We start from the raw sequence: 26,358 nt of genomic DNA on the forward strand, positions 1-26,358 counted from the left end.
GGGTACAGATCTACAGCTAAACATTAGGTCAGTCTATCTCACTGCACAGCACAGGGAGCTGAAATTGATAGGTGAGTACAGACTGCAGTGTGAGGTACAGATCTACAGCTCAACATTAGGTCAGTCTATCTCACTGCACAAAAGAGGGAGCTGATTTTGATAGGCGAGTACAGACTGCAGAGTGAGGTACAGATCTACATCTCAACATTAGGCGAGTCTATCTCACAGCACAGGGAGCTGATTTTGATAGGCGCGTACAGACTGCAGAGTGAGGTACATATCTACAGCTCAACATTAGGTCAGTCTATCTCACAGTACAGGGAGCTGATTTTGAAAGGCGCGTACAGACTGCAGAGTGAGGTACAGATCTACAGCTCAACATTATTTCAGTCTATCTCTCTGCACAGCACAGGGAGCTGATTTTGATAGGCGCATACAGACTGCAGAGTGAGGTACAGATCTACAGCTCAACATTAGGTCAGTCTATCTCACAGTACAGGGAGCTGATTTTGTAAAGCGAGTATAGACTGCAGAGTGGGGTACAGATCTACAGCTAAACATTAGGTCAGTCTATCTCACTGCACAGCACAGGGAGCTGATTTTGATAGGTGAGTACAGACTGCAGAGTGAGGTACAGATCTACAGCTCAACATTAGGTCAGTCTATCTCACTGCACAACAGAGGGAGCTGATTTTTTGAAAGGTGCGTACAGACTGCAGAGTGAGGTACAGATCTACAACTCAACATTAGGTCAGTCTATCTCACTGCACAGCACAGGGAGCTGATTTTGATATGCGTGTACAGACTGCAGAGTGAGGTACAGATCTACAACTCAACATTAGGTCAGTCTATCTCACAGCACAGGGAGCTGATTTTGATAGGCGAGTACAGACTGCAGAGTGAGGTACATATCTACAGCTCAACATTAGGTCAGTCTATCTCACAGTACAGGGAGCTGATTTTGAAAGGTGAGTACAGACTGCAGAGTGAGGTACAGATCTACAGCTCAACATTAGGTCAGTCTATCTCACTGCACAGCACAGGGAGCTGATTTTGATATGCGTGTACAGACTGCAGAGTGAGGTACAGATCTACAACTCAACATTAGGTCAGTCTATCTCACAGCACAGGGAGCTGATTTTGATAGGCGAGTACAGACTGCAGAGTGAGGTACATATCTACAGCTCAACATTAGGTCAGTCTATCTCACAGTACAGGGAGCTGATTTTGAAAGGTGAGTACAGACTGCAGAGTGAGGTACAGATCTACAGCTCAACATTAGGTCAGTCTATCTCACAGCACAGGGAGCAGATTTTGATAGGCGTGTACAGACTGCAGAATGAGGTACAGATCTACAGCTCAACATTAGGTCAGTCTATCTCACAGCACAGGGAGCAGATTTTGATAGGCGCGTACAGACTGCAGAGTGAGGTACAGATCTTTCTTCTCTGATAATAACAGCAGTAAATTGGCTGTAGTTGGAAGTCCATGGTGCTGTTTTGACACTCTTCCTTTGTGCCTGACGGACTCACTGATTACTTGATAGCTACACAGCTTTGCTAGGCTCCCCATTCAGCTTGGTTAATGCACCCCAAAAAATTATTCACTTCTGAGTTGGCTAGCTAAAGCCTTACTGAATTTCTGTTGACCAAAAGGTTGAGTAGAGGGATCAAGGTTTCATGTCAACTGATGCATACTGACTGGGAAATTCATATTGCGACAATTACGTCAGTGGCTTTTTGTCTAGGACTATGTATGAGCATAAATGCCATCACCAGAGCCGGTGCGCCAGCTATCTTGCTAAGTGATTCTACCCTTAGTTTGATATATTATATAGATATATCAGGTAGGAAAGACCAACTTTTATGCCCTTCAATAGATTTAGTGCCTATTTCAAACGGTATGCTATTATGAAAAGTATGATCAGTGGAGACATTACAGATCGTAATCTTTTTCTTTTTTTTTACTCATGTTGGATGGCATCCAACTGCAAACCCCATTCGCCACTCCTCTCTTTCTTGCTTTCTCTCTCCTTCAGTCTACCCCACAAAGCCGTCTGTCTGTCTACCCTTCATTCGCTTTCATTGGCCAGCTTCCCCGGCCTCTAAGTGCCTCTCAGTTGTCCTTCATTGCCAAACATTTGTCTGAGAAATCTTTTCCAGCTCTTTTTGTTGTTGTTGGACAATCTCTCTTTTCATACAGGTCTCCCTTCTTCATCCCCTTGATTCCGCTCCTCCCCTTTCAAATCTCTCTCACTGTCTCATTCGTAGTCGAATCACGCGTGTATGCGGCATGGTTGTGCCAATGCCATTTCTCTGCCAGTCTGTTTGTGTGTGTGTTTGTGTGCCAATGTAAGCCTGATGGAAAGCCCTTGCGTTGGATGCCAGTCCATGGTTTATGAACCCCAGTTGGTTTTGGGGTTATGTGAAGCTATTGTAGATTACTATTCAAACAACTTGATTGACACCAAATTAATTGGGAGGGTCGTAGGATGGTAGCATAGAGCTCCACCTTCAAGAAAAATATTGATGAAGAATATTTAGATATAATAAAGAATTAGAAATTCCTCTCTGTATATTCAGAAAGTGACAGTACATGCACTTATTAGGCTCTGTCTGGAAATCTGTGACTTTGCACCAGACACCAGAGTTGGGCTTGTTAAGGTGAGAGAGGGAAGCACATCCGACGACAGAATCCAAACTTGGCACTGCCCAGTTGACTGATGGATGGTTAAACTTTCCAGCTGTTTCACAGTGGGTGACTCCCTCCCAGCCCATCTCTGTAACTAACAGTGTCTACCTCACAAATTACACCGTTTTCCCAATATAGTGCACAGCCATTGACCAGGGCCGAGAGTAGTGCACTATGTAGGGAATATGGTGCCTTTTGGGACGCAAACAGTGTCCCACTGGATATTCACTGAAGATAGGACATTGGCACCCTTCTGAGTAACTAGCAGTTACATTTTTTTTATCCATTAAGGATATAAGGAAGAGAAGAAAAAAAAGTAACCAAAGCTTGTTTGTTTGTTAAAAGAATAAACTTAACATCTGTTCTTGTAGTCAAAAGTTGAGAGATTGACAAAGTCTTAAATGAGATTTGAGGAAGATAATACATTTAAAACACAGTTTGACTTAACAGGGAGGGAATGCAAAACAAAAGCTTTTGAAATGATATGCTTCTGACTTGACTGGATGGAGACACTAGAGCGACGTGACAGATGCATTTTGTATCAAACGCGCCTGTCTGATCTTTGTCAATCACTGAGATAATTCTCGGGACACAAAGCTAAAAATAATGAGCTCAGGTGACAGATACACCTTTGACACACTTAAAAAATGACACATCTTAAGACTTAACATGTCTCCACTGTGATTTGAGTGACAGACAACTAAGCCATTGTGTGTGGCGAAACCCAGACAGCCATAGAGCAGAGTCCATGAAGTCCGCATGGCAACAAATACATTGTTGAGTGGAGAGTCTTGACTCAAACCAACATTGTCTCCTCTTCTAACTGGAAAATCAGATTGAGTTGGACGGCAAGTCGACGTGACACGCATTACCTCACCAGAGCTGAAGCAGGTGGGAGTATAAACTGTGTGGATATGTGGTAATTATTTTCCCCTTTATTTTCAGAACTTTTATGAGAGTGTGTTTATGTGACCGTTAGACGTTGGGGAGGATGCTGAAATGTGTTATACTCCTCTCTGGAGTCATATTCAGTCCCTTGTCCTCTTTAGAGTTTGGGTCTGGTTCTCTGCATGGGAGAGCAAGGCTCAGACCACCCCGCAGACAAACTTTCCCTCTTCAGCCAGATGACAACTTGATTCAAGTCCAGGGTAAGTATCTGCTACTCCCAGACCATAAATTATTAGCTTTCTTAAGATGATACAAGATGCTGTAGTAGACCCAACCCCTCTTTTCTCTTCCCCCGTTTCTCTCTCCCATATTTACAAAGGCAGCATAAGATGTTACCATGGGAACACTGACACTGCCTGGCAACCTCAATGGCTTGGCAAGATGCCCAATAGTTACTATGGTGCATTTTTCAGTTGCTATGGGTATTGTACCAATCCTGTGAGTGTGTGTGCACGTGTGGAACATGTGTTTTTGTAGCCTATGTAAGTCAATGTACTTGTACCCAATTCTAATAAAGCCCATTGAAAAAGTTGATATAGCTCATTATTTTATGTTTTATGTAAATTAGATATTCTACCATCTGTTTGAAATAGCTTCTAGTGGGAGTGTTTGTGAGTGGAATGAGATTTGAAGGTGCCAGAACATTCACATATGTGTGTATGTGTGTGTGTGTGTGTGTGTGTGTGTGTGTGTGTGTGTGTGTGAGAGAGAGAGAGAGAGAGAGAGAGAGAGAGAGAGAGAGAGAGAGAGAGAGAGAGAGAGAGAGAGAGAGAGAGAGAGAGAGAGAGAGGAGACAAAGAGAGAGAGAGCGAGAGAGGGAAAGAGAAAAAGAGGGTGTGAAAAAAAGGGTGAGAGAGAAAGATTGGAGGCAGCTTTACCTTACTTAGGCTGGACTGAAATTCTTTCCATTGTTACTCCTTAGTGGCAAGTTTCCACGGACTCAAGACAAGAGTAGACCACAGCATTCCTGAAAGCAACAGAGAATATGATGTTTATTATTATCTATTAATAAATCAATTCATATGTCCACAGTTCAGACCTGACCTTGTCCAGTGCTATTTCCGATGGAAACATAGAGCGTTGGATAATGTAAGCTAAACATTTGTGAAGTAAATCTTTGAACAATAAATAACAATAGTAGAGTAAACCCATTGAACCAAAAACATAATAGCTCATAGTCTTAAAGATACACTATGCAGAAATCACTAAAATTCTAATAGTTTGCCTAATTTCAGTTTTTGACAAAACAAGCAGTCATTGTGTAGAGAATCATTGTACCATCTAAACCACTGTGAAATATATTTTCCATAAGAAAAAATATTGTATATTTAGCTGTTTGAAGCTGGTGTACAAAACCAAAGCAAAAGAGCAAAAATGAAACTTCAGAAAGGGAAGAATAGAAACAGCACACATAGAACAGATCTACAGCTTATTAAGACTTGCCTTCAATGGGAATGAAAGATCTATAGCAAAAAGTTACATCATGTAGCTTTAAGTCAGGAAACAGAGTATATCCTCAATATTATCTGTGTAGATAATGAAAGGGAAAATGGAAGAGTGAAAATATCACAATGTTGTTGTGCTATTGACAAAGACTGAATAGAACATGACATACAAAGCCATGAAGAGATGCTTTAAGACAATAGTGATGAATAATACATTAACAATGATAAACAACACAATCCGACATTATAAATTAAATAGTAGTGAGCCAAACAAATCTCAACACAGTGTTTGCATGCACTTAAGGCCTCTGCATGCTTCGGTTCAGCTGGCTGAAATCCGAGTGTGCTTGCATACCTTCGACCTTCACTTGAAAACAACTTGGCTTAAAAAATAAAAAAATAAAAAAAGCATCCTTAGTATTGTTTGTCAATCTGGAGACGCGTAGCCAGTATACACTTCCTCAAAATAGTCAAGATATGTCATTCACTTTTACATTTTTGCCAAGGAGATCTTAGTCGCACATTTTTATATTTAACTAGGATGTTTGGTGCAGTATTCCTCAAATGAAAAAAAATGTATATGAAAACGAGTCGTCTATCTTTGAATGACAACAAACTCTTCATTGAATAATCCTTACTGTTGACCAATTACCGATGAAGGGGGTTAGACTTCGCCTTCCGAACAGCCCTTTAAAAACTTGTCGAAGGCCAAAACCAACAAAAACGTCACAAAATGTAACTTCCGATCTTCGGTTTGCCTCAAACATTTTTGTGTGTACGAACAGCTGAAAAAACCCTTGCTGAAGGACAAAACGAATGACAACGTCACAAAATGTCACCATAATATATGCACAAACTGTTCCAAACTGTTTCAGATGGGAAGCATGCAGATGCCTTTAGTAAGAGATCAGTGTTGCCTACAGTGCATTCTGCTCTAAAATCACCAGAGGAAGCGTTGCCCCTTCCCCTGCCTCTCCCACCCCTTTGAATTGAAACCATGGCTGGAGATGTCTGATTGAGCACAGCATGCCCTTAAAGGAGGTCAAAGACCAGGCTAAACAGTCAGGTGTTACGGCAACTTGATGCCACCAACCAGAGATTGTGAGGGGGGATGGTTTGAGAGGTCAGACAACCAGGGGGTCATTATCAGAGACACATCATTCTGGCTCTGAATCGGCAAGAAGGAAGTTAAAGTGAATTCTCAAGTGAATCTCGGTCTCGGTCTGGATACTCATTGACTTTTCACTTGTGTCTTTCATACTTCCCGATGCATACTACAGTACTCTTAGAAAAAAGGGTCCCAAAGGGGTTCTCTGGCTGTCCCCAGATAACCCTTTTGGGTTCCATGTAGAACCTTCTGTGGAAAGGATTCTACATGGAACCCAAGTGAGTTCTACCTGGAACCAAAATGGTTCTACACAGTATGGAACTAAAACGTGTTCTTCAAAAGGTTTTTCTAAGAGTGTAGACATCCTTCTACGAATGAATTGTATGTGTGGTGCCAGTGTTGACAAAAAACAACAATGACAATGCAACACTAAACAAAAATGCAAAGCCCCTTCAAAAACGTCAACACTGGAAAATGAAAGGAAGTTTTAGCCTAATTGTGTTACCTGCAAGGTCTGACTCTCTGTTTTCAATTCAGCTCTGGAGTGTTGGGTCAATATGGAATCTGGTCTCCATTCTGTGTCATTAGCTTGTCTGGTCATTTAGTAGAGACCTTTTTAAGTGTGTCCGCAGGTGTGTGTGGGACAGAGAGAGATAGAGACATACACACATTGACGGGAATAGCGCTGAGTGAGTGCATATTTATGCATGCATAGTGGTATTTCCATTCAATACAATTCAGATACAGACCTGTCTTCACAACGTGCATGCATTGACGCAGTTCACATATGTCCTATGTGAGTGTGTGTGTGTGTGTCTTTATGTTTGTTTAATGCGGCAGAGGGTGGAGTGGCGGATCAATAAGAAACAAAGGAATTCAGATCAATATGAAGCCAAGTGAGAGAGTGAAGGAGAGAGAAGGGGTTAGAGAGAAAAAGGGAGGAGGGGGATGAAGAAGTGGGAGGTGGTGAGTTGGACAAGGGCTGACTGTTAGTGCTAGCGCACTGGCTAACTGTACACTGGGGAGAAACCAGCCATCTCTACAGCACAACCTGAGTACTTAAACTCTAGATGTCAGTGACAGTGAAGAAAGAGGGTTAAGGAGGGGAGAGAGAGGAGAGCAGAGAGATACTGGAGACTAATTCAACCTTCCTGCATTGTTATTGACATTCTGTTAAAGCAGTGACTCAGACTTTGAGAGAAGAGAGGGAATTGGATGTAATTACAGGCTTTGGTTTTTCCATTTATGTTTTGAGGTTGGACTTTAGTACGTTAGCACTTAGGACGTACCGATTGGTGTCACATCGTTAGTCAGCATGTGTTACACCTGTGGTGTCTTGTTCATCTCATTAGTGGGAAGGTGTTTCATCTGTGCTGGCCCAGGTGCTATTTAAGAGTGGCTGGCCCAGTACTCCAGTTGTCTTGTTAGATGCAGAGCGTTAACACCTTTAGTTGGCTATTCCTATTTTGATGTCTAGACAAACAATCCTTTGTCTGAATATGTTTTGCTCCAAGTTTGGTGGGCGCTCATGGTCGGGTCGGTGTCTTTTAGGTTCCAGTTGTTGTTGCTAGTCAACTTTCAGTGGGCACCCCCACGAGTATCTTTCAGAACCCCTTCTAAAAATCCCACCTGTTTCATTTTGGTTGTTGTCAGTGACTCTTTGTTAGTTCCCCCTTCTGTTTGAGAGACATTATTTGTTTTTGACCAGTGCACTATATGGAGAATATGGTGCAATTTGGGACAAAGCCACGGTTTGGAGGGTGTCCAGGGTATGGCTGTGTGTCTCCTATCCTTGACCTCTGAACCCCAGTCAGTGAAATCTGGCTCTGTATGATATAGGCAGACAAGCTACAGCTGAGGGCCAAGTGGACTCTTACCATCAATCTGTCACCCCACCGTCTAAAGCAAATCTCCATCTTTTGTTTTTAGAAATGCATATATGCAAGTATCATGCACTATACATACCATACATTCTATATTTTCCTACTATCGATTTCCTTTTCAGACTGGTATTATTTATTCTATTGTGACAAACATTTCAAATTCTTTCAGCCAATGTCTTCACACATCTCAAAAGTGAAAACAGGATAACTTGGGTTTCTACAACGCCTCGTTGCTTGGTGGCGAGATCAAAGCGCAGAAGGCCATTTAGGTGTCTATACTGGGTGTTTTGATGTGAAGTGGTGAAAGCACACACCTGGCTGTTATTGAACCTGCTCTCCATCTCGCTCAAGGTTCCTCAGCACTTTTAATTAGAAAGGCCGCCGCATACAAGTCAAACTGACCATTTCTTCTGAATGATCTGTGTAGAAATACAGCCTAGTGTTGTTTCTTCTGAATGATCTGTGTAGAAATACAGCCTAGTGGTGTTTCTTCTGAATGATCTGTGTAGAAATACAGCCTAGTGGTGTTTCTTCTGAATGATCTGTGTAGAAATACAGCCTAGTGGTGTTTCTTCTGAATGATCTGTGTAGAAATACAGCCTAGTGGTGTTTCTTCTGAATGATCTGTGTAGAAATACAGCCTAGTGTTGTTTCTTCTGAATGATCTGTGTAGAAATACAGCCTAGTGGTGTTTCTTCTGAATGATCTGTGTAGAAATACAGCCTAGTGGTGTTTCTTCTGAATGATCTGTGTAGAAATACAGCCTAGTGATGTTTCTTCTGAAGGAACTGTGTAGAAATACAGCCTAGTGAGTATGTGTGAGATTCCTTTTGAGGTCCTAGAAAGATTACCACCGGTGTTGCATACTGATTATGGATCAGTGTAGATGGTGGAGTATTAATTCCTAGAGCTAGGACATATGAGCCAGCCGATTAAGGATTAAGGATATATTTGTTTGGCCAAAGCGGAGTATTATATCTGTCTATCGCGCTTCAGAAGCGGAGTATACACAGTGAATATTTATTATGTTATCGCGTGTTCCAATAACATTACCAGAAAAAACACCCATTGGGTTTTACGCGAGATGTCGTAAGAAAAACCCTGGTCCCGTATTGAAGGGGACCCTGGGTCTTAGTTAACATTCTTGTACAAGGATGGCTAGCTTTACATTAGATGCTAAGCTAACAAAGGGAGAGCAGCCATTTTCCTTTGTTCACAGCGGAATTCCGGCGGAATGGACGCTCTGGACTGGGTACTGTCGCCGGACGCTCTGGACTGCCGAGTCGCACGGGATACCTGGTACATGGTGCCGGCATGGTCCGTGGTGCCAGTGTGGTGCCGGCACAGTGCCCTCAAAGCTCATCACTAAGCTAAGGACCCTGGGACTACACACCTCCCTCTGCAACTGGATCCTGGACTTCCTGACAGGCTGCCCCCAGGTGGTAAAGGTAGGTAACAACACATCCGCCACGCTGATCCTCAGCACGGCGGCCCCTCAGGGGTGCGTGCTCAGTCCCCTCCTGTACACCATGCACGGCCAGGCACGACTCCAACACCATCATTAAGTTTGCAGATGACACAACAGTGGTAGGCCTGATCACCGACACCACTGGGGTGGTGTCAAAAAAGCAATGTCTCACGTGTTGTCTGAGGCAGCCATCTATCCTGATTGCCAGCATTATCAGGAACTGGAGGTCCTCTCCCAGTTCCCGTGAGGCCAGTTCATCCTTAATGGAGTTAGACAACCCCTGGTGAAAAGCCATCCACTCTAGGCATTGAGGGTGCGTAACTCAATGGCGAAGTCAGCCACTGGTCTGGCCCTTTGGCGGATGTTGAACGGTCGGCTGGCCACTTCTCGTCCGCCGACTGGGTGGTCAAGAACTTGTCACAGCAAAGGCTAATATGGAGCTGCAGGATGGTGGCTGCTGTTCCCACACCGCCATTTCCCATGCCAGGGCCTTGCCCAAGAGTAGAGAGATTATATAGGCGATAATGGCCCTATCGGTGTGGAACGAGGAGGACGGTAGCTCGAACACCAGAGAGCACTGGGTGAGGAACCCCTTGCATCCTCCAGGGTGGCCGTCATACCACTCAGGGGCTGGGATCTTCGGTTCCCGGTGCAGGTTCCCTGGAGGAAATATGGCGACGCCTGTAGCACTGGGCAATGAGACTTGGACATTGGCTCCTCCTGGGTTGGGGTTGGACTGTGGTTGGAGTGAGTCGGTAAGTCCCCAGAGGGTTTCTGATATCTGGAAGAGTTGTTCTTGCTGCCGACCCAGCAGTGCTCCTTGGTGGGTTACAATATTCTTGACCTGACTGACCTCTGCTGGGTCCATGTTGTAGACTGAAGCTTGCTGTGACATGGTGAGGTTGGACCAGGTGCAGAGATGAGACCAGACGAGGAATCAGTGGTTAAGGATAAGCATAATACTTTACTGAGAAACGGTAACGGAATGATCACAGTAACATTGGGAAAACAACAAACACTAAGTCTCAAACTCACTTAGGAGACAAACACACATGGCTTCAGAAAAGAACAACAGAAAACACACCTATTTTAACAGGGAAATCATAATGAGTAAATAAGACACACCTGAGTGTCGTTAATGTCTCTAGGATGGTCTCTGCCGACCTCTGGTGACAGGTGAAACCATGACAGAAATGGATTAGAAGTCTTGAACCATGATCACATCGCGTACGACTGGTTCATTGTGAGAATAGTTATAGAATGTGTACAAGATAAGTAAGTATCTCTCTCTCTCTTGGGCATTACAAAAACAGCCTTCATTGAGAGTAGAGGATATGCTTGGTTTTTAATTAAATGAAAATAAATGGGGGAAAAAAGCACATCTCTCATGCTCCATGTGCATACGGGCACTGTGCATCACGGCTGGATAGGCTGTGCTTCCAACATCAAAATCCATGCCATAACCGCTATGACCAGCTTTTGGTTGGCCTTAAATATCCCCACCAGCCTGAAATTGGCACGTTGGCACATGTTTTAAAAGACACACCTCAGATATTGCCACCCCTTCCACCTCAGCGCACAAAGTCCTCACAGCAATGGAAGTCCTCACAACATTGGTAAACCAAGGACAATTCTGAGAAGTGAGGACATTTGGCCGGTAAAAAGGCTATTTTAGGCTTCGGGTTAGGTTTAGGGTTAGAATTAGGGTTATTATAAGGGTTTGGTTTAGGGTTAGGGTAAAAAGTCCTCACAAGTATAGTAATACAGAGCTGTGTGTGTATGTTTGTATGCGTGTCTGAGTGAGACAGACCAGGAGACTCTCTCTCTGATCTCTTTTTCCCCCTTCCCCCTCTCTCTCCGCCCTCCCTCCCTCTGTCTGTCCCCCTGAGCTAAATTCTATTCCCTGCCAATCTGGCATTAAAAGCTTCCTTTGCTACAGATATGAGATGCCCTACATCTGTGTATGAGGGAGCATGTGTATGAGGTTTAAAGTATGTCTAACCCCCCATCTGAAAGAATCAAGAACATCAGCGTACCTGAGGGGGCTATCTTTTGAGTCCGTCACTCACAATATGAACCAGTCAGGATTGGGGATAGTAGGGGGGTTACAGAAAGAGAGAATCACAGCTTTGGGTTACTACAGTCAGATATCCAGATAGCTCATACGTGACTCATTTCAGGAAACTAAGCGTATGTCGTGCATCACTACTTCACAGCAGAGCCATTTGAACATAAACTTCATTTTTTAATCAAAATGCGTTTTTGGGCAGAAATGCTTTCTGTAACATGTGAACTTTCATGTGCCTTAATAATGCCATTTGTAAATACATTTGCCATCTGTAAACAAAATTGTTAAATTACAAACTGAGTCGAAAAGAAAACACACGAAGGCTGTTATATAAAACACCTGTCTCCGGATTACATCTTCAAGCTAAGGCAACTATGGCATCCGTGACAGAGAGGGAGAAGTGTCCATGTATAAAGGTAAGATAGTCTAGCTACATTTTCAGATGTTACACGTTTCTAATTTTGTCAGAAAGTTGTTTTCATTTCAAGTTAAAGTGTACTGTTAGCTAGGTAGCTAATGTTATGTGTATGATCTGTGTGGTAATATTATTAGTATCTCAGAGCCATTTGCATTGCTACTCAATGTTAGCTACATTGAACCTGGTGGTTTAGCTACCTGCAGATTCATGCAGGGTAGTAACATAATGAGTTGGGATTATGGCTTGATGTTTAGCTAGATAGCTAGCTACATATCTAAACAAAAGACTCCACTATGCAAATAACCATTTCAATAGACTGTTCATGATGTCACTGTGATAACTTTTGATAGACGTAGCTGTGCCAGAACACAGAATAACTAATTTATGAACGCTCAACACCCGTTGAATATGGCCGGTGTCAGTAAATGTTTGCAAAACGCGTAATTAAATTGTTGCAAGCAGCACAGTTGCAGTCACCAATGGTCTGGCTAACATAAAAACAGCCTAACCAGCTCTGCTAGTGTGAGTAAAATGTTCAGAGTGAGGTGTTCCCTCATTCATGTCTAGAAGTACCTAGCAAGCTAGCCAACGTTAGCCAGTTAGTTTGGGTGCTTGACTGCAGAACGCTCAGATCAACCCAACTCCTCGGCCAGAGCGTCCAGTGTGCACTCTGAACGCTCAGAGAGTGAAACAAATGCCCAGAGTGCATACTCTGGCACTCCAGATTGAATTTACAAACACACACGTGGTATAAACCAGTGAAAATAGAGGGCGCCAAATTCAAACCACAGAAATCTCAAAATTACAATTCCTAAAACATACATGTGTTTTATATCATTTTAAAGTTAATCTTGTTGTTAATCCCACCAGAAGTGTCTGATTTCAAATAGGCTTTTCAGCGAAAGCACTACAAACGATTATGTTAGGTCTCCACCAAACCATAATAAGCACAGCCATTTTCCAGCGAAATATAGCATTCACAAAAAGCAGAAATAGAGACACAATTAATCACTAACCTTGAATGGGACTTCATGTTACACAATACATGCATGTTTTGTTTGATAAAGTTCATATTTATATAAAAAAATCTGAGTTTACATTGGCGTATTAGATTCACTAGTTCATAAAACATCAAGTGATTTTGCATAGCCACATTGTTTCAACAGAAATACTCATCATAAATGTAGATGATAATACAAGTTATACACATGGAATTATAGATATACCTCTCCTTAATGCTACCGCTGTGTCAGATTTCAAAAAAAGTTTACGGAAAAAGCAACCCATGCAATAATCTGAGACGGAGCTCAGAACATTAGCCAAATTAGCCACCATGTTGGAGTCAACAGAAACCAGAAAATACATGGTAAATGTTTCCTTACCTTTGATGAACTTCATCAGAATGCAGTCCTAGGAATCCCAGGTCCACAATAAATGCTTGATTTGTTTGAAAATGTCCAATTAGCTACTTTGGTTAGCGCGTTTGGTAAACAATTCCAAAGTCACAAAGCGCGTCCACTATAACGTGACGAAATGTCCAAAAGTTCCGTAACAGTCAGTAGAAACATGTCAAACGCTGTACTGAATCAATCTTTAGAACGTTGTTTACATATATCTTGAATACCATTCCAACCGGAGAATTAGAATGACTTCAGATGACCGGTGGAACGCAGGTCCTTCCCCTGTGAACATGCATAGTGAAAGCATGGTCAACTCGTGGCAGTGGTGACTATTTCCTGTCTCATTCGACCCCCCTTCACATTAGCGTCATCAGACAAAGTTATATTGACTGTTTACATCTAGTGGAAGGCGTAGGAAGTGAAAACTCATCCATATCTCGCTGTAATTTCAACGAGAGCTTGGTTGAAAATCTGCCACCCCCCAAAAAAATACAAACAGGAAGTGGAATATCTCAGGTTTTTGCCTGCAATGTGAGTTCTGTTATACTCACAGACATAATTCAAACTTCAGAGTGTTTTCTATCCAATACTAATAATAATATGCATATATTAGCGACTGAGACTGAGGAGCTGGCCATTTACAATGGGCACCTTTTCATCCAAGGTACTCAATACTGCCCCTGCAGCCATAAAAAGTTAAAGAACTGGGTGGGACTAAATAAGCTGAATGGGTGTAGACAAAGAAGAGCTCTCCAGTAGGTGTGCCAAAACATCCAAGGGCCATTCTTCTCAAAAGTGAGGTTACAAGTTTATCAACTTTCAAAGCAAAATTACTCTCCCATTGTTCCTCAACTGTGATGTATGATATACCATTTTTGAGCTCTGAGTCTCTACCTTTATCCAATGTAAAAAACACAATTTCAAATCGTGTCGGACGTATTTGATACCATTCCACTCATTCCATTCCAGCCATTACCACAAGCCCGTGCTCCGCAATTAAGGTGCCACCAACCTCCTGTGTTTGGGAACAGATGTTATAAATCATACATGACCAGCAGCACCAGGCACACACTACCGTGCTGCATTAATAACAAGTACGCACAGACACACAGTCTGTATCTTTCCCTTTCTCAACCAACCCCCAGCACAGCAGGTACTGAACTCCATGTGCTGAAGAGAGAGAGAGAGAGAGCTATTATCTACTTCACTTGCATTGGCAATGTTAACATATGTTTCCCATGCCAATTAAGCCCTTAAATTTGAATTGAATTGAAATTGAATTGAGAGGAGAAAGAGATCAATGAAGGGTAGGTATAGTGCATAAAGATAATAGGATACCTGATGTAAGTGGAGGATATGTGAATGTGAATAGAGAGACATGGAGATAAAGAACAAATGAGACAATGAACAGGAGTGAAAAGAGAGCAGAAAGTAAGACAGAGAAGAAGGAAGAATGAGTGAGAGGTTGATAGACTACCTGTGAAAGAGAGAGAGAGAGAGAGAGCGATGAGAGTGATGAGAGAGAGCGATGAGAGAGCACGAGCGCGATGAAAGAGAGAGAGAAAGTGCGATGAGAGAGAGAGCGCTATGAGAGAGTGCAAGCGAAGAGAGAGAGAGGGAGAGCGAGATGAAGAGAGAGAGAGAGCGCAATGAAAGAGAGAGAGAGCGCGGCAGAAAGGGCCTGGGTTAGGGAAGAGAGAGAGAGAGAGAGAGAAACCTGAGACAGAGCTGCATTTCCTGACAAAATGTAAAAAATATAAAACAATTAGAGTGTCATTTTCCCAAATTTTGAAACCCTTATTCAAGGTTATTCTCGAGAGAGAGAGAGAGAGAGAGAGAGAGAGAGAGAGAGAGAGAGAGAGAGAGAGAGAGAGAGAGAGAGAGAGAGAGAGAGAGAGAGAGAGAGAGAGAGAGAGAGAGAGAGAGAGAGAGAGAGAGAGAGAGAGAGAGAGAGAGAGAAAATAAGAGGCAGGCTCTTGTCAGCACTGTGACCTACTCATGCAGGACTGAGGAATTCTCCCTGTCTAACAGGACACATTCCTCCGGTCCTCAGACATTAACCCAAGCGCTGCCGCCCTGTTGGGGTGGAGCGGGCTACACTGGCAGCCCTCACTGGCACTGGGTTGCACCATTGTACAATGCTCTACACTAGCAACTCATTGTTTTAAAGTTTTTATTTGTTAATTTTTTCTTGGATAGAGACAGTGAAGGGAGACAGTGCTCCAAAGGCAGCCACAGTAAATGGCTATACCACCACAGGCCACCACGAGCCACTTCATCAGTACTGTCCTGTGCACACATTCACCAAGCCTAGTTCTGCACACACAATAAATCAGCACATATACTGTATCTGAAAAGCCAATAGCTACATATATTGAAGCATGATTAATTGTGATGCCTAAACTGCCACGGCACACACACACAAACACAAATGCTGAAGGGAGCCTGTACACATTTCTAAACTAACACAGTAAACAAGAATGCGTTGATCAGGTAAAGTCCGTAGCATAACCAAGTGAACCATTGAACTGGGTGTAGGTGTGCATATGGTGCTGCAAAAACACATTGTGACAATATCTGGATATGAAGGGCTCTATTGTGTCGCCAGGGCAGAATGTCTTATTCTGCTGGTGGGAACTGGGGACGTGGAGTTACAAAGACAAAAATGCCATGTGAAGCTTCTCAAACCACATGCTCTTCTTTAGACTCCTCTGCTTCTCCATGATTCCCTAGCAATTCACTACATACAAGACTGCAGGATCAGGACATGACCAACTGGCAACCTCACCACTTGTAACTCAGTAGGAAATACAGTATGTCAAAGTGACATGAAATACCCATCACTGTAGAACATTATCATTAGTTTGCTCTTTAGCTTCCTTGGTAGAACAACCTGAAACGGAATCATTATAGGATGACTCAGGGAGTTGTAATTCAATTCAATTCAAGTTCTGGTGGTAAATCAATGGGTCGATCGGTTCCGAGCTCGAAATGGCTGACCAAGTGATCTTCCCCACTGCTAGATGTTTGAGAAAAAAGATGACCGATAGAGCACTTGATTCTATTCACATTCAGATGACTTCCCTGAAAGGTAAGTGAAGTATGATGGATGATTTGTGTTGGTTAGTTTTGACTGAAAATAAAAATATCTCCTTACTTTCGGTGGGGGTAAAAGCACCCAAACATCATACTTGAGTAAAAGTGAAGATACCTTAATAAAAAATGACTCAAGTAAAAGTGAAAGTCACCCAGTAAAATACGACTTAAGTAAAAGTCTAAAAGTATTTGCTTTTAAATAAGTACATGTAACAGACAGCCTAATTTCATGTTTTTTTAAATTTTTTACGGATAGCCAGGGACACGCTCCAACACTAAGATATAATTTACAAACAAAGCATGCTTAGTGAATCCGCCAGATTAGAGGAAGTAGGGATGATCAGGGATGTTCTCTTGATAAGTATTTGAATTGGACCATTTTCCTGTCCTGCTAAGCATTCAAAATGTAATAAGTACTGTTGGGTGTCAGGGAAAATGTATGGAGTAAAAAGTACATAATTTTATTTAGGAATGTAGTGAAGTAAAAGTAGTCAAAAAATATAAATAGTGAAGTACAGATACCCCAAAAACCTACTTAATTAATATTTTACACCACTGCTTACTTTTCAGGTCTTGGGCTACATGGAATGGGGTTGGCAATGTTGGGTGCATAGGTCAGGTCTGAAAAAGAGAAAAAAAACATTACGTTACATTTTTTTGCAGTCATCTTTACTTCTTTTGAAAACTTCCCTTCTAGTTCTGTATGCTTGACTGCTGCTCCCCTGCTACCCCTGAAGAGAGGTAGCCTCTGTATTCTCTATATTTGTCTTGGCTTGTTTGTTAGGCTGTCCATTGTTTTTGCTTTACATCCACCTGTCTGTTTCCCAGTATGTCTATTAGCATGTCCGCTTACTGTATACAGTTGAAGTCTGAACTTTACATACACCTTAGCCTAATACATTTAAACTCTTTTCACTATTCCTGACATTAAATCTTAGTAAAAAGTCCCTGTGTTAGGTCAGTTAGGATCACCACTTTATTTTAAGAATGTGAAATGTCAGAATAATAGTAGAGAGAATTATTTATTTCAGCTTTTATTTCTTTCATCACATTCCCAGTCAAATCAAATCAAATGTATTTATGTAGCCCTTCTTACATCAGCTGATATCTCAAAGTGCTGTACAGAAACCCAGCCTAAAACCCCAAACAACAAGCAATGCAGGTGTAGAAGCAAGGTGGCTAGGAAAAACTCCCTAGAAAGGCCAAAACCTAGGAAGAAACCTAGAGAGGAACCAGGCTATGGGGGGTGGCCAGTCCTCTTTTGGCTTGTGCCGGGTGGAGATTATAACAGAACATGGCCAAGATGTTCAAATGTTCATAAATGACCAGCATGGTCAAATAATAATAATAATAATCACAGTAGTTGTCGAAGGGTGCAGCAAGTCAACACCTCAGGAGTAAATGTCAGTTGGTTTTTCATAGCCGATCATTAAGAGTATCTCTACCACTCCTGCTGTCTCTAGAGAGTTGAAAACAGCAGGTCTGGGACAGGTAGCACGTCCGGTGAACAGGTCAGGGTTCCATAGCCGCAGACAGAACAGTTGAAACTGGAGCAGCAACACGGCCAGGTGGACTGCGGACAGCAAGGAGTCATCATGCGAGGTAGTCCTGAGGCATGGTCCTAGGGCTCAGGTCCTCATGCTGAGACAAGGCTGAGTGTAGCCCACAAAGATCTCCGCCACAGCACAACCCAAGGGGGAGCGCCAACCCAGACAGGAAGATCACGTCAGTGACTCAACCCACTCAAGGGAGAGCATGAAAGAGCACCAGTAAGCCAGTGCCACAGCCCCTGTAAAAGGGTTAGAGGCAGAGAATCCCAGTGGAGAGAGGGGAACCAGCCAGACAGAGACAGCAAGTGCGTCAGAAGTTTACATACACTCAATTAGTATTTGGTACCATTGCCTTTAAATTGTTTAACTTGGGTAAAACGTTTTAGGTAGCCTTCCACAAGCTTCCCACAATAAGTTGGGTGAATTTTGGCCCATTCCTCCAGACAGAGCTACTGTAACTGAGTCAGGTTTGTAGGCCTCCTTGCTCACACATGCTTTTTCAGTTCTGCCCACAAATGTTCTAGAGAATTGAGGTCAGGGCTTTGTGATGGCCACTCCAATACCTTGACTTTGTTGTCCTTAAGCCATTTTGCCACAACTTTGGAAGTATGAACCAGACTTGTTGAGATCTACCATTTTTTTTCTGAGGTCTTGGCTGATTTCTTTTAATTTTCCCATGATGTCAAACATAGATGTCACTGAGTTTGAAGGTAGGCCTTGAAATACATCCACAGGTACACCTCCAATTGACTCAAATTATGTCAATTAGCCTATCAGAAGCTTCTAAAACCATGACATCATTTTCTGGGATTTTCCAAGCTGTTTAAAGGCACAGTCAACTTCTGACCCACTGGAATTGTGATACAGTGAATTATAAGTGAAATAATCTGTCTGTAAACAATTGTTGGAAAAAAATACTTGTGTCATGCACAAGGTAGATGTACTTACCGACTTGCCAAAACTTAACAAGAAATTTAACAAGAAAAACTTCCGACTTCAACTGTATGTATACCAATCTGTCTATTGCTCTGCGGATATATTGCTCCTACTCTTTGCAACAGTCACACTGGGAGTTTTTCCATACCAGAAATTGACATTCAACCCCTGCCTTCAGAAAGATTCATACCCCTTGACTTTTTCCACATTGTGTTGTGTTACAGCCTGAATTCAAAATGGATTAACTATATTTTTTTGCTCTCACACAAAATACCCCATAATATCAAAGTGAAAACATGTTTTTAGAAATGTTTGCAAATGTATTGAAAATGAAATACAGATATCGCAATTGAATAAGTATTCACATTCCTGATTCAATACATGTGTTAGAATTATGTTTGGCAGTGATTATAGCTGTGAGTCTTTCTGGGTAAGTCTCTAAGAGCGTTACACACCTGAATTGTATAACATTTGGCCATTATTCTTTTCAAAATTCTTCAAACTCTGTCAAATTGGTTGTTGATCATTGCTAAACAGCCATTTTCAAGTCTTGCCATAGATTTTCAAGCCCATTTAAGTCTAAACTGTAACTAGGCCACTCAGGAACATTCAATGTTGTCTTGGTAAGCAACTCCAGTGTATATTTCTCCTTGTGCTTTTGGTAATTGTCCTGCTGAATGGGGATATTTTCTCCCAGTGTCTGTTGAAAAGCAGACTGAACCAAGTTTCCCTCCATGATTTTTCCTGTGCTTAACTCTATCCCAATTATTTTACCCTAAAAAACTCCCTAGACCTTGCTGATGACAAGCATACCCATAACATGATGCCACCACCACAATGCTTGAAAATATGAAGAGCGGTACTTGGTGATGTGTTGTTTTGGATTTGCCCCAAACATAACAATTTGTATTCATGACATAAAGTACATTTCTTTGCCACATTGTTTGCAGTTTTACTTTAGTGACTTATTGCAAATAGGATGCATGTTTTGGAATATTTTTGATTTTGTACAGGCTTCCTTTTTTTAACGTTGTCATTTAGGTTAGTATTGCGGAGTAACTACAGAGCTCTCTGAAATTAGGTGTCCCCCTTGGTCAGGTCAGAGTAATGATCTCTATGTTGATAAGTGTATTTTTCCCTTAATATTTTTTGTAATTTTGTACATTGTATATGTTCGATGTATTTATGCAGGGCTCATCTGTAAAAGAGACCCTATTTAGGACTTCCCTCTCAAAATAAAGGTTAAAAAAAAAAAAAAAAACTGTTGATCTATTCTCAGTTTTCTATCACAGCCATAAACTCTGTAACTGTTTTAAAGTCACCATTGGCCTCATGGTGAAATCCCTGAGTTGTTTCCTTCCTCTCCGGCAACTGAGTTAGGAAGTACGCCTGTATATTTGTAGTGACTGGGTGTATTGGTACACCATCCAAAGTGTAATTCTTAGTTTCACCATCCTTAAAGGGATATTCAATATCTGAATTGTCTTGAGTCAATAAGTATTCAAACCCCTTTGTTATGACAAGACAAAATACGTTTGGGAGTAAAAATGTGCTTAAGTTTCATGGACACACTGTGTGCAATAGTGTTTAACATGATTTTTTAGTGACTGCCTCATCTCTGTACCTCACACATATATTTATCCCTCAGTCAAGCTGTCAAATTCAAACACAGATTCAACCGAAGGGATATTCAGTGTCTGCTTTAGGTACCTTTCTTTGAGAGGCATTTGAAAACCTTGCAGGTTTTTGTGGTTGAATCTGTGTTTGAAATTGACAGCTTGACTAAGGGATAAATATACGTGTGAGGTACAGAGATGAGGTAGTCATTAAAAAATCATGTTAATTTCTCCATTCTCAAACGGATATTCAACGTATGCTCTTTTTTTTTACCCATCTCTTATTTGCGAGGCTTTGGAAAAGCTCCCTGGTCTTTGTGGTTGAATCTGTGTTTCAAATTCACTGCTTGACTGAGGAACCTACAGATAATTGTATGTGTAGGGTACGGAGATGAGGTATCGTTGCAAAATCACGTTCAACACTATTATTGTTAAACAACTTATTTAGGCTTGCCATAACAAAGGGGTTGAATACTTATAGACTCAAGACATTTCAGCTTTTCATTTTTAATTCATTTGTAAACATTTCTGAAAACATAATTCCACTTTGACATTATGGGATATTGTGTAGGCCAGAGACACAAAATCTCAATTTAAACCATTTTAAAGTCAGCATGTAACACAACAAAATGTGGAAGAAGTCAAAGGGTGTGAATACTTTCTGAAGGCCCTGTATCTAAATGAGTCAACCCCATCTAGACACACACACAGAGCCGGCCTGCAGAGGAAATCCTTAGGTCTGCACTGATCCAGTTAATGTATGATGCTGCGGTTGAATATCATCTCTTAAGTATGAGCAACAGATTCACATACAGAAGAATGGAACTGATGGTGAGAGGAACATTCGGATGCTAAAACAATGGTACACATCGATGGTACACTTATTCCCTATGTAGTGCACAACTTTTGACCAGAGCCCCCATACATCTCTGGTCAAAAGTAGTGCACTACAAAGGGTATATGGTGCTATTTGAGACCTAACCTAAGAGAGCAAGATGTAGACAGATTAGAGCGATGGGCTTGTACAATATGTATTTCTATTACATGTTTGGAATATCACATGAGCTGCTGGCGGGTGGCATTGTTCGTATATTCGTTAAAATTCTCCATATGAGCCTAATGTGATGATGAATGATTTCCACATTTCTGAAATGGATGGATCTAGTAGATTTGAAATCGGGTACAACTAAATATTATGATAATGTACTCTTGTGGTATTTAGATGTGATGTCAACCTCCCTCTGAGACATACAGTATTCTTGTAATTTACAACCTGTCTCTTCCACTTCAAGCACAGGTATGTACTGTGCTATAGGTGCTAGGATGGGGCCATCGAGTCCATGCCAGGGGTAGATCCATATAGTTCACTACCACTGATCATGAGCCTGCACCCCCATCCAGCCACTGTCACGTAAAGATGACAAAACACCCGGGTCCCAATACAGTACATTGGCATTACCATCAACTACCTACAGGACTGAAATCAAAGGTGGTTTGTTGAGGTTGAGGAACATTCAGAGACATCTGATGGTGGATTTGAATCAAACAGAGGTACTGCCGGATCATGGGATCCCCCCCTGACTGATGCTGCTGCAAACCCAGACGTTTGCCTCATGTGAACATTGACATCAAAGACTTTTCCCCCGCCCTTTCTTTAAAAGCCATAGGGAGGTTGTGGTGGTGCCAGGGCTGGAACGCCACTAAACAAAGGGACGTCCCACGCAGACTATTGAGATGATGTCTTCATTAATCAAATCAATACATGTGAATTCATCCTGTAACTATGCATGAAACATGCAATGAAATTAGGCCGCGTATTGTAGTCATACTGGTTCGACTTGAACACAGGGGAGGGAAGAGAGAAAGGGAAAGATTGGTCACTACATGACCAAAAGTATGTGGACACCTGCTCGTCTAACATCTCATTCCAAAATTATGGGCATTAATACGGAGTTGGTCCCCCCTTTGCTGCTATAACAGCCTCCACTCTTCTGGGAAGGCTTCCCATCAGATGTTGGAACATTGCTGCGGGGACTTGCTTCCATTCAGCCACAAGAGCATTAGTTTGGTCGGGAACTCCTGTTTAGCGATTAGGCTTGGCTCGCAGTCGGTGTTCCATTTCATACCAAAGGTGTTCGAGGTCAGGGCTCTGTGCAGGCCAGTCAAGTTCTTCGACACCAATCTCGTCAAACCATTTCTGTATGAACCTCAATTTGTGCACGGGGGCATTGTCATTCTGAAACTGGAAAGGGCCTTCCCCAAACTGTTGCCACAAAGTTGAAACCACAGAATTGACTGAAATGTCATTGTATGCTGTAGCATTAAGATTTCCCTTCACTGGAACTAAGGGGCCTAACCAGAACCATGAAAACAGCCCAGATCATTACTCCTCCTCCACCAAACTTTATAGTTGGTACTATGCATTGGGTCAGGAAGCGTTCTCCTGGCATCCGCCAAACCCTGATTTGTCCGTCAGACTGCCAGATGGTGAAGCGTGATTCATCCCTCCAGAGAATGCGTTTCCACTGCTCCAGAGTCCAATGGCGGCGAGCTATACACCACTCTAGCCGATGCACGGTATTGCACATGGTGATCTTAGGCTTGTGTGCGGCTGCTCGGCCATGGAAACACATTTCATGAAGCTCCCGACGAACAGTTATTGTGCTGACTTTGCTTCCAGAGGCAGTTTGGAACTAGGTAGTGAGAGTTGCAACCGAGGACAGAGGATTTTTATGTGCTACGTGCTTCAGCAATCTGTAAGCTTGTGTGGCGACCACTTCGCGCTAAGCAGTTGTCGCTCCTCAACGTTTCCACTTCACAATAACAGTACTTACAGTTGACCGGAGCAGCTCTAGCAGGGCAGAAATTTGACGAACTGACTTGTTGGAAAGGTGCCACTTTGAAAGTCACTGAGCTTATCAGTAAGGACATTCTACTGCCAAAGTCTGTCTATGAAGATTGCATGGCTGTGTGCTCGATTTTAAACACCTGTCAGAAACAGGTGTGATTGAAATAGCCGAATCTACTAATTTGAATGGGTGTCCACATACTTGTGTATATATAGTGTATATTAGGCTGATGATGAAGAGGAGAAGGGGGGTTTACATACTGGTACTGGACATACAATACATATGGTTGGATTAGCAGCTGGGTAGAGCATATTTGGGTCTTTTTCTAAGCAACAATCACAGATCAATAACATATGTAGTGTGAATCCCCATTGCCTCACATGTCATTACATTAATATGACATGTGAGGCAAAGTAATGAATGACCACGATATCTTAAAATGAACACAAGATACTACTATTGCTATTGCTCGGTGTCAAAATGGTATGTACATACCAAGTCTCTCTCTTTACCAGTAAATATCACCACATCAAACAAGTTATCCCCAAAAATGCAGGAAAGATAATCAAACAAACTTTTTGAGTGTTTCGGGAACCAGTAGTTATTTACTGACACCAGATCATATCCTGATTTGTGAATATTGTCTTTCAATACAGAAGGACAGACAGATTGAGGGGTACCCGGATGGAAGACGGGACAGAAAAGGGGAAAAAGATGGGAGGAGCATATAACAAAAAGAGAGAAGGGGCGACCCTATACTTCTAATTCCCAATACCCATATTGTAATACTAAAATAATCAAACTTGGCTGTCATCAGCCAAGCCGACATGCCCTTCATGCCTCCTTTAACACTTCATTATAACACACAACATCCTTTCGATACACACATCGATATATAACATGAAACGTGATTGGTACAACCCCACGAATGCGTAGGGAGTCACAGAAGAGTGATCCGCCATGAGAGTGATCCGCCAGGCACCTCTCACTCCAACCCCCCAGACCCAGTCTCCCTCCCTCTCTCTCTTTCTCCTCTGTCTGGACTCCCAAAACTGGATGCTCTGAATGCAGCCCCCTCCAAAATACCCTTCTAAATGCGACCAAGGGTAATCCTACAGGGAGGCACTTAAGATAGCACATGTTAGAGAACAGCAGAGGGGGGAGAGTAAGAGAGAGATAGGGAGATAGAGAAGGAGAGAGAGAGAGGGGATAGGATGGGGGATTGGGATCCTAGGGGAAACGTTTTAAAATAGTTGAAAAATGGAGCAAGGCATGAGGAGGGCGGGAGAAAGGAGAATCTGAGAGAAAGAAAGCGATAAATGTATGAAGAGGAAAAAAGGATATGAACAGACACACAGAGGCGTGAGGGACATTGACGGAATTATAAAAGATGAGGAAAAGTGAGGGGGCAAAAAAACACAAAAGCGATATAGAAAGTACTAGCACACATTTAGGAGATAAGTCTTGTTCCTTCTCTTTTTTTCCTCCTTTCCCCTTGATTTTGACCCTCTACTGGCCCCCCTTCTCTTCTCTCCCTCTAATGTTTCTTGGTAGTGCCGGTACTCTCTCTCCTACCTCTCTTGCTCTCCCACAGAACATGCTCTCCATTTTCTCACTCTTTTTTCTGCTGTCCCCTTTCATCTGTCCATTCCGTGAGCGTTCTCTTCTTTTCTTCGTCCTCTCTTCCAGAATGGGTATGTGAAGAAATTACTCAAAATGAACCGAATTTTACATTAAAGCTAGAGAGCAATTTTTAATATAAAGAGCTAAAATAATAGGGAGGAGTAGATGCACAAATCAATTGGTAGCATGCAGTCTGATGCAGGGACAATCCAGGGCCTATGTTTTCAGGGGCAGAGGAGGGGTGAAATGGGACTCGTCTCGCTGTACAAGAGGGAAAGACCCAAAGCAAGCAAGGCAAATAAAAAATCAAATAAAAAACTGAGCCCTGCGCTGGCTGCGGTCTCAGGCGAAAGTGGATAGTAGGCGTGTGAGGGAAGGAGTCAGCCCGGGTGTGTGTGCCTGTGTGTAAAGAGGTGGGAGGGGAGAAAAGGGAAAGCTAGCTAGAGCGAGACTGGGATTTCATGGTGAAATATCCAGGAGGGAGGGATAGAAGAGGAGGAGTGTGTTGTTGGGGAGAGAGGGAAGAGGAGGGGGTTGCTGGATTTTTTTTCCTTCTCTCTCCCAGTATTCATTTTTGTACTTCCATTTCTTCCCTCATTCCTGGGTTAATACATTTTCTCTCAGAAAGAGAGCGTAAGAGCACTGCTCTCTCCACTTTGTGTCTCTTTTTGCCTCCCTTCCTCTTTGCTTATTTTCCGCTCAGTCTCCCTTTTATTCAGGCAATTTTCTACATGTGCACTTGAACTCTAAATCCTGTCTGACATACCCTCCCCTTTCCCTCTTTCTCTCACGCTAGCTCTCTCTGTCTCTGCCTGTCTCTCTCTCTCTCTCTCTCTCTCCCAGACAGAGGATTGAAATAGTGCTTGCAGGCTAAACACGAGAGATATGGAGAGGGCGAGGGGGACAAAAAAGGGGAGAGAGATGTAAATAGAGGGAGGGTGTCAGAAGGTGAGTGTAGCTGGTGCATGAAGTCAGGCGCAGGAGAGCAGAATGAGTGAGCAACGTACTTTACTCAACAAGGCACAAGGTAACAATACACTTGACCAAAACAAGACGGTAAAGATAACGCACACGTGAACACAGCACCCGTCAAAATACCAGCCATCAAAATAAGCCTAACTGAACATGTAATAATACCGCACAACACCATGGGGGAAACAGAGGGTTTAAATACAGGAACAAATAATTGTGAAATGGAAAACAGGTGTGTGAAAACAAAGACAAAACCAAAGGAAAAACAAAAGTGGATCGGCGATGTG

General features: G+C 42.4%; 1 long non-coding RNA gene across 2 annotated transcripts in view; it reads right to left on the reverse strand.

The window, feature by feature from the left end:
* The window catches only part of LOC118941150 (uncharacterized), a 180,455-nt gene extending 154,903 nt beyond the window's left edge, over window positions 1–25,552 (reverse strand). The window contains exons 1-3 of one of the 2 annotated variants that reach the window (XR_005037451.2): window positions 25,052–25,506; window positions 17,089–17,146; window positions 4,518–4,606 (exon numbers count right to left, since the gene is read on the reverse strand). This is a non-coding gene — a long non-coding RNA (uncharacterized LOC118941150). Of the gene's footprint in view, window positions 1–1,950; window positions 4,607–17,088; window positions 17,147–25,051 lie in introns of those variants that run through there. The other variant, XR_016488485.1, reaches the window with a different exon arrangement.
* Between the last annotated feature and the right edge of the window lie 806 nt (window positions 25,553–26,358).

Source organism: Oncorhynchus mykiss, chromosome 18, assembly GCF_057628025.1.
Source record: "Oncorhynchus mykiss isolate SJ-2025 chromosome 18, ASM5762802v1, whole genome shotgun sequence".
In the NCBI taxonomy this organism is placed as follows: Eukaryota; Metazoa; Chordata; class Actinopteri; order Salmoniformes; family Salmonidae; genus Oncorhynchus; species Oncorhynchus mykiss.